Source organism: Anser brachyrhynchus, assembly GCF_964034855.1.
Source record: "Anser brachyrhynchus genome assembly, chromosome: 10".
Classification (NCBI taxonomy): domain Eukaryota; kingdom Metazoa; phylum Chordata; class Aves; order Anseriformes; family Anatidae; genus Anser; species Anser brachyrhynchus.
This window is the reverse complement of record NC_137705.1, coordinates 6,310,975-6,318,033: the sequence shown is the minus strand read 5'-3', so window position 1 is coordinate 6,318,033 and position 7,059 is coordinate 6,310,975. Positions and strand designations below refer to the sequence as shown.

General features: G+C 42.5%; 1 long non-coding RNA gene across 1 annotated transcript; it reads left to right on the top strand.

The window, feature by feature from the left end:
* Positions 1–236: 236 nt before the first annotated feature.
* Positions 237–5,291, top strand: LOC308200379. Its single transcript, XR_013955579.1, has 3 exons — positions 237–1,159; positions 4,172–4,323; positions 5,211–5,291. It is a non-coding gene; the product is annotated as an uncharacterized lncRNA (long non-coding RNA).
* Positions 5,292–7,059: the final 1,768 nt, after the last annotated feature.

The window sequence follows — 7,059 nt, the reverse complement described above, 5'->3', positions numbered from 1 at the left end:
AGTCAGTGAAAAAGGGAGGAGGGCTGGATCAGCAGAGGGGATGGCAGGAGCTGCCTTCAGAGTCCAAGCACAGGCCTTCTCCTGCATTCTCCAGGATCTGAGTTTTGGGACAATAAAAACAAGGTCTTTCTTCAGAAATCACCCCTCTCCAGTCTGCTAGACCTGCAGGTTGGTGTTCCAAGAGATCAGCAGCATATCAGTAGGAGCAAAGTTACCCACATGGTGAAGTGGTTTTGGAAACCCAGCCGTGTAACTTCGGCATTTAAGCAATATTTCCTTCTGCAAAAGGAAGGAGGTGCTGCAGTGAATCGATACATCCTGTGGATACCTTGGGCACATTGACTTATGGCCCAATAGTGCCTCCAACAACAGCAGAAGTAATCGGAATACAGAGCAATAATGCAACCTTTCGTTATATGTGAGCTAAGAAAGAAATGGCGTCCGGCCTAATACACCAGCTTCTCCTGCTTCATACTTTAACTTTTATTCTTAAGGCTTTCTTCTTCTCCATCTCTTGTTGTGGTATTTTTTGCTTTGTACTTCTCAAAATTACATTTAAGCTTATCAGTGATATTAGGGATTCATCTTGAACATTGGATCAAAGAGATAATTTTACCGTAAGATTTAATACTGGTGTACTTATGCATTGCCATAGTAGTTACTCCCCCACCCCACAGCCCCTGCTCTGAAAGAGAACTCATCACCTGAGAAGGAGGCAAAATTCAGAAACACCTGATAATTTGGTAAGTGATTCACTACAAACCCTGTGTCTATTTTGGTTAAGAATGTAAGGATTCATGCAAAATCTGCTTAGATATTGTCACAGCTTAGATATTGTCAAAACATATACCTATGTTTTTCCTTTTTTTTTTTTTTCCTTTTCTTTTTTTCTTTTTTCTCTCTGAACAGAACTGTCTTGAATATCCCGCAGGCTTTGGTGAGAATTTTAGAAATTCTGTCAACATTCGTATTTCTACATACATGTACGTAGCATTTCTACATGAGGCAAAGACAGAGTATGCCATTACATATTTGCTTTTTAACAGCAGGTTCGCTGTCACTCTACAGGCAAAATACTCTATGCAGCGTCTTACTACTGGAGGCCTGGAGACGAGGAGATTACGGCAGGTGCTAAGCAGATAATAAGGTCACAAGTTTGGTGAGTTGTGTCACTCTTACCGACCTAAACTTTCATCCCCTTTTTTAGTGCTACTCAAATGTGCTCTTTAAAAGTTTTGAATTTCATCAGACATCACAGAAGTTATCCTCATGGTGCTTTCAGAAAGACTGGTGGTAGAGGCTTGCTGTCATCACATCGTCGTCTCGTCCAAGTGGCTGAATTGCTATATGTTAAAGCTCTGGTTAGACCGAGGAAATGCTCATATGTATGCTTCTAAGGACAACTTGCTATAAGCCTGTAAAATGAATAAGATGGATGAAGAGGGCTTAGGTTTGAACCAGTCTTTGGGTCCTCCTCACGCCTTGAAGTCTGTCTGGCCGATATGGCTACGTGCAACGGGTAAGAACGTTGGGTCTAAGTTATGAAAACAGCTGCAGCACAGGATGGGTCTTAAATCTCCCCTGGATGTCCATATGCGTGTATGCATGTATCAGCCAGCCGTGTCTTCCTGCTTGACATCCAGCTGTTCGCCCTGCTAGGCAAAGCTTAGTAAACTATTTCCAGCAAATTTGAGTGGAATTTGATAAATAGTTTCAGGTGATGTATTGTTTGAGGTGAATTTTCTAAGGATTTAAACCTTCTGCTAATAAGTCTTTAATCATGAATTTTTGCTTTGATATTAGTTATTTTCCAGCACTGTCTGAAGCAGTGAGTGGAGTAATGGGCCATTTTGACTCTACATTTTAATATACTTCATATTTGGCGATGCCCAAGAAAAATTTCTTCATCCTAAATTGCCATTTAAAAAATACCAGGGTGAGTGTTATTGTGGCCACAGTGAAAACCGTAAACCAGCAAAAATAAGGGTTAAGAAACAGGAATGCTAATCAAAGAGGGGATCCATTTAATTTTTCCTTAAATTTTTCCTTAAACTTAGTGCAAGTATTTTCCCAGGATGGAGAAGTGCTCAACTGGGTTATTAATTTATACATGAGCAAAAGACGTTTAAGCATTCTCCTTGTGCAGTTAGAGTTTTTCTATGAGTTTTCTGAAATTGTAATAGCTTCTAGACTGCATTATTTCTTTTCTTTCTACTGATAAGCATTATAATACAGGGAATATTTAGGTATCCATAGAACATTTAACTTTCCATAGAGATAGGATGCTAAGAACAACATTCTTTGTGGATACTCACAGAAGCAGCTTGAGATCTAGGCTTTTTTTTTTTTTTTTTTAGATAAAGAGAAAAACAACTTTGATTTTCTTCCACTGGATTTTAACAAGGTAAAAAGTTAAAAAAAATGCCTTTAAGGAGAGGACAATTATAAAGTAGGGCAGCCTAGAAGTACAAGTGTTAGAAGTTAATTGAATGGATACAGTTACATTTACAAAACCTCCTTATCTTATTGCAATATTAACATTAGTGTAATTTTTCTCCCTTTCTGGGAGGCAATGTCACACTAAAGCTGATATCAGTGTGATTAGATAAATGCTACTTTTACATGTATGCCGCCTTAGTGGGTTGCATGTGTACATTTTTAACGATTTTCTCTGTCCCCTTTAGAAAACATCCTTTTGCATTTTAGCTATCATGCAGTAAAAAAATATCCCATTCTGGGGAAACAGAGTTAGAAGTATTTGTAAAGTTGGAGTTTATCATAATAAGCAAATCAAACTGGTGAGTGTGGCTGGTGAGAGGGAAAAACTCTTGTAGAAAAATGGAAAAAGGTTTCAATTGGAAAAAAAATCAGATGCACATCTTGATTTCAATGAGTGGTCTGTAAATTCCCTACAATTCATGAGCAGTATCAGATTAAAATTTTTTAATTAAATCTTATTAAAATCAGATTTAAATTTTTTGGCCATATTCCTTCCAACATGAACGGCTTTGCTCACAGAATAAGGCTCCCTGAGCTCAGCGGCAGCAGATCTCCGGCGCAGGAGACCCTCTCCCCAAGGCTGTGCCTGGGAGGATTGTCCAGACCCAAAGGACTCGAGGCCACTCATACTGACACGCGGGGCAACGCTAAAAAGTGGTCGTTAATAAATCAAGTGGCAAAATTTCATCTCACAGTCCTGCCTCATGTGTTCCCTGCCCATGCCAACTCTGTTCTCACATGAAAGGGAGCAGGAATCTGGGAAGCTGATACCAAGTTTTTGTTCTGCTGTTGTGGTTGTCTGGCTAACTGTTTCAACAGGAAGGTGTTTAATCAATGCGAGGCAAAAGGCAGAGAAACAAACTGGTGATTTCCAGAAGGAGAAAATGTCAGCCCTGATTAGAGGGTTTCTTTCTCAAGACAGAGTAGACAATACAAAGCGTGTGATAACACGCTCAAGATATGCCTAAGATCCCCAGCAGCAGCCCCTTGAATGAATGGCACATTTCCTATCGCGGCTCCCGCAGTCCGAGGCTGATAAGAAATGTCCAGTGCAGCAAGAGCGCGTTGCTGTGAGATCCTTGAACCTTCATCTTCTCTCATGGAAGAGTGAAAAAAAGAAAGAAAAAAAAAAAACAAAAAAAAAAAAACAAGAAAAGCAGTAGAGGAAGCAGTTCCCATTTATTTTCAGATTGTAAATTTGCTGTTAGATTTTTCATATTAGGTAATTGTACTCTCCAGCTCATGTGAAGGTAGGAGGACAGGAAGAAAGAGGATATTTCCTTTAAGTTTTGATCCAGAGAAGTGAAATGTTTTCTCTCCCAGTGGGTACAATGTCTTTTTGTGCTTTACAATTTGATTGACGCTGGCAAAAGGGGCATATTATGCACATACCACATGTAGCCCTTCATATCCTGCTCGATGTGTGAGCTGAAGTCGTTAATCTCACCCATTTCCTATGCTCAGCACTCTGTGCCAAGATGTTCAGAAATAACGAGGGATTTGGGATGCCTTAGCTATTGGGTGTCCAGCTGAAGAAACTTCTAAAGGTCTTGGTTTTCAGGAAGGTTTGAATAGCCATACTTTGAAAACTGGGCTTGTAAAATGGCTGTTGACAAGTGATAGGACTCAGTCCTTGGAGGTCTCCATGAAGTGGGCATTTTCTCACTTGCAGGTTGGACTCAGTGGAGCATCACTGACATCTTCGGATGGACTTTGATCAAGCCATGCTGCCACGTGGGCAGCAGGATTGGGCTGCAGCTGCTACCTGCTGTGTTGGGCTGCTGTAGTCTTCCTAGGACTTGGACTTGGCTGGCACAAGCAAAGGTCAGTTCTTCCCCTTGGGGTAAAATATGTCGTCGTTAAATGTCAAGTAAGGCAAAAAAAGTACTGTGTGGAAGTGTCCCAACACCATGCTCAGTAGTATTGAAAACTGAGGTATGCCAAAGCCATGACTGTTCTCCACATTGAAAGTTTTTGTGAGAGGAGCGATCCCTCTGCTGTGTACTAAATTTGAAAACATCAATTCAAGTCTAAAAGAAAAGTCAAATTTGTTTTGCCCTAACTGTTATTCAGAACCTCCCGTTTTGAATATCCCATCCCATCTCTTCCCATCCTGTCTACGCTATCCCATCTCATCCCTTCCTATCCCATCTTATCCCATCCTATCCCATCCTATCCCACCCTACCTTACCCTGTCTCTCTACTTCATCCCTACAGCACCACAGCAGCTTCTAGAAGTGCTGGCTGAATACATTTCCCAGATGAACTCTAAGGTCAAAATAGCAGAGAATAAACAATACGCAGAGCAGAACCAGCGTGTACCAGCTTGTCTTAGTGGTACAAAGCTGAATAATACCTGGGTAAACACTGCAGAAGCAGCTATTGACAAATTGGCCACTCAAGAACCCAGTGACCTCTGAAGTGCTGGAGCTCTGCCAAAGTCCAGCAGCAGCAAGGAATATGATGAGCTGCTGTGTTTGGGAGCGAAGACATGGGGAGAGATATAAATTACATCCCGGATGTTGCAATGTCCTGTAGCTAACACTTCTATTATCTACATTGTGCATATATAGCATATAGTTACACCGACTTAATCTGAGAAATAAATATGTCAGGGGGAATCTAGTTTTCATCCTTTTGCTTCCAAAGCTCCTTTCGTTCTTTTAAAACCAGTATAATACTAAATTACAATAATAAAATCTGCTTTTCAGGATGTTTGCAGCCAGTTTGGCAGGTTCAGAAGATAATCCTTCACACCTTTTGGCTTTAAATAAATCACTTTTTGTACAGAGACAAAAAAAAGCAGCCTAGACTGTTTTTATTCCTTTGAGGAACCCTGTGCAACACCTCCCAGCTATGTAAATGCTGTGGTCATCATGCAAACACATTTCTCAGTTGGGTAGGTGTCTAGCATATTTTCTTCAGTCTCGGGAACCGCAGGAATAGGGTTTGCCCATGCTGCATGATTTGAAGTAGCCAGCCTAGTAATCCTTTGCAAACCCTTTGTAAAGGCAGAGAAAGGTTGCTTGTTCATGCAAATAAGCACCGCTGGTTTGGCTTGCAGAGCTATGCAGCTTGCCTTAATGATCTCATGTAACATGGAGGCCTTGAACTTTCCCTTTCCATATTCTGTTTCCAGACTTTCCACTGCCCTGCTCCCCTGGAAGCTGTCTCGCAGGTAGGGTTACCCGTGAAAGTCGGAGGTGCCCGTTACCTCCCGTCCTCGCAGGGTTCACAGGATGGTGCTGAGCTGTCGGCAGCAGTCGCTCCTGTGCACATCGACTGCCTGCAATGCAGGCCAGGCCCTGGGCCCCCTAGGAAGCCCAGAGCCCTCTTCTGGTAGTGCTGGAGGTGGGGAACACTCTGAAAAGTTAGGGGACACGGGGGTCTTACTTGCATTTCTCAGGGAATAATGCCTGGTGGTTCTTTTTGTTCACGTTTGGTTTTAAATCTTTATTCCTGCCTTTGGTGGGAAAAAGTAAGGTGCTTCTATATCCAGGACAGCAAATTGTTGGTCCTGGGAAGAGACACAGTGTGCCGATGGCAGTATTGGTTATGGACGAGGTCCTTGGTAGGGAGAAGTGTGCAAATGGGAGGAGGCTGTGCCTTGGTCCAGCTGAGGTTTCTGAAAAATGATTTCATGACCTCCCCTGTGCCAAGACCAGCCTAAAGAACAAGTCATGCTTATGCTTTATGCAGACCATATGCCACCGATTTTTTCTGCTGAAACACGGCCAAAATCTTTCACTGGTTGGATGGAGGCGTGTGGATAATGCACATTAGCAATACCAATACCTCATGTTTAGAGTAAAAAATAGATATCTTTTAAAGCGACTGCTCTAAAGATTTATTAAACACCTGCTGTTACTTCCCGCTTGATCTTCGGCTAGGGCCTGCTCTGAAGAGCAATCAATTCTGCTTTTAAACGCAATATCTGGTATTTTAAAATACCTTAGCCCACCACCAAATGAAAAAATCTCTTCCCTTTAAAAGCTGGGATATTTTTTCTCCTGCTCCTGTCCGAGCACGTGGCTCTTTCTTTCCGTTCTCTCGATTCTGGCCAGCTGCAGCTCACTTTTGCTGCTCAGTTGGCATGAGTAGTGCCGGGGTGCAGTGCCACATCTCCTCCTCAGCCTGACCCCGCACACGGCTCTGCTCTGCAGGTTCACCCCGATGCCACAAGCTCGTCTCCCTCCTGCCACCCTCCATGTCCTGTGGAGCCCTGTGGCCTCTTCTGCGGCTTAGCTGTGGCCGTGTGGCTGCTAATCCCATTTCCTCGCCCCTCTGGGGGGCTAAACCGTCTGACCTGCGACCCTCAGCTGGTCTGAGACCTCCATCAATCCTTCTGAAAAGTTTTACTGGAATCAGGGCTTCCAAATGACCCTTTGCATAGTTTCTAAAAAAAAAAAAAGAAAAAAAAAGAAAAAGAAAAAACACCCAAGAAAAATCCAGCCCTGTGCTGTTTTCTGTTGTTTTAGCAGAAACCAAACATAACTCATAAAAAACACAGGCAAGAAAAATAGAGCGCGCCGGCTGCCAGAAAAACAAATCGTAGCAGAA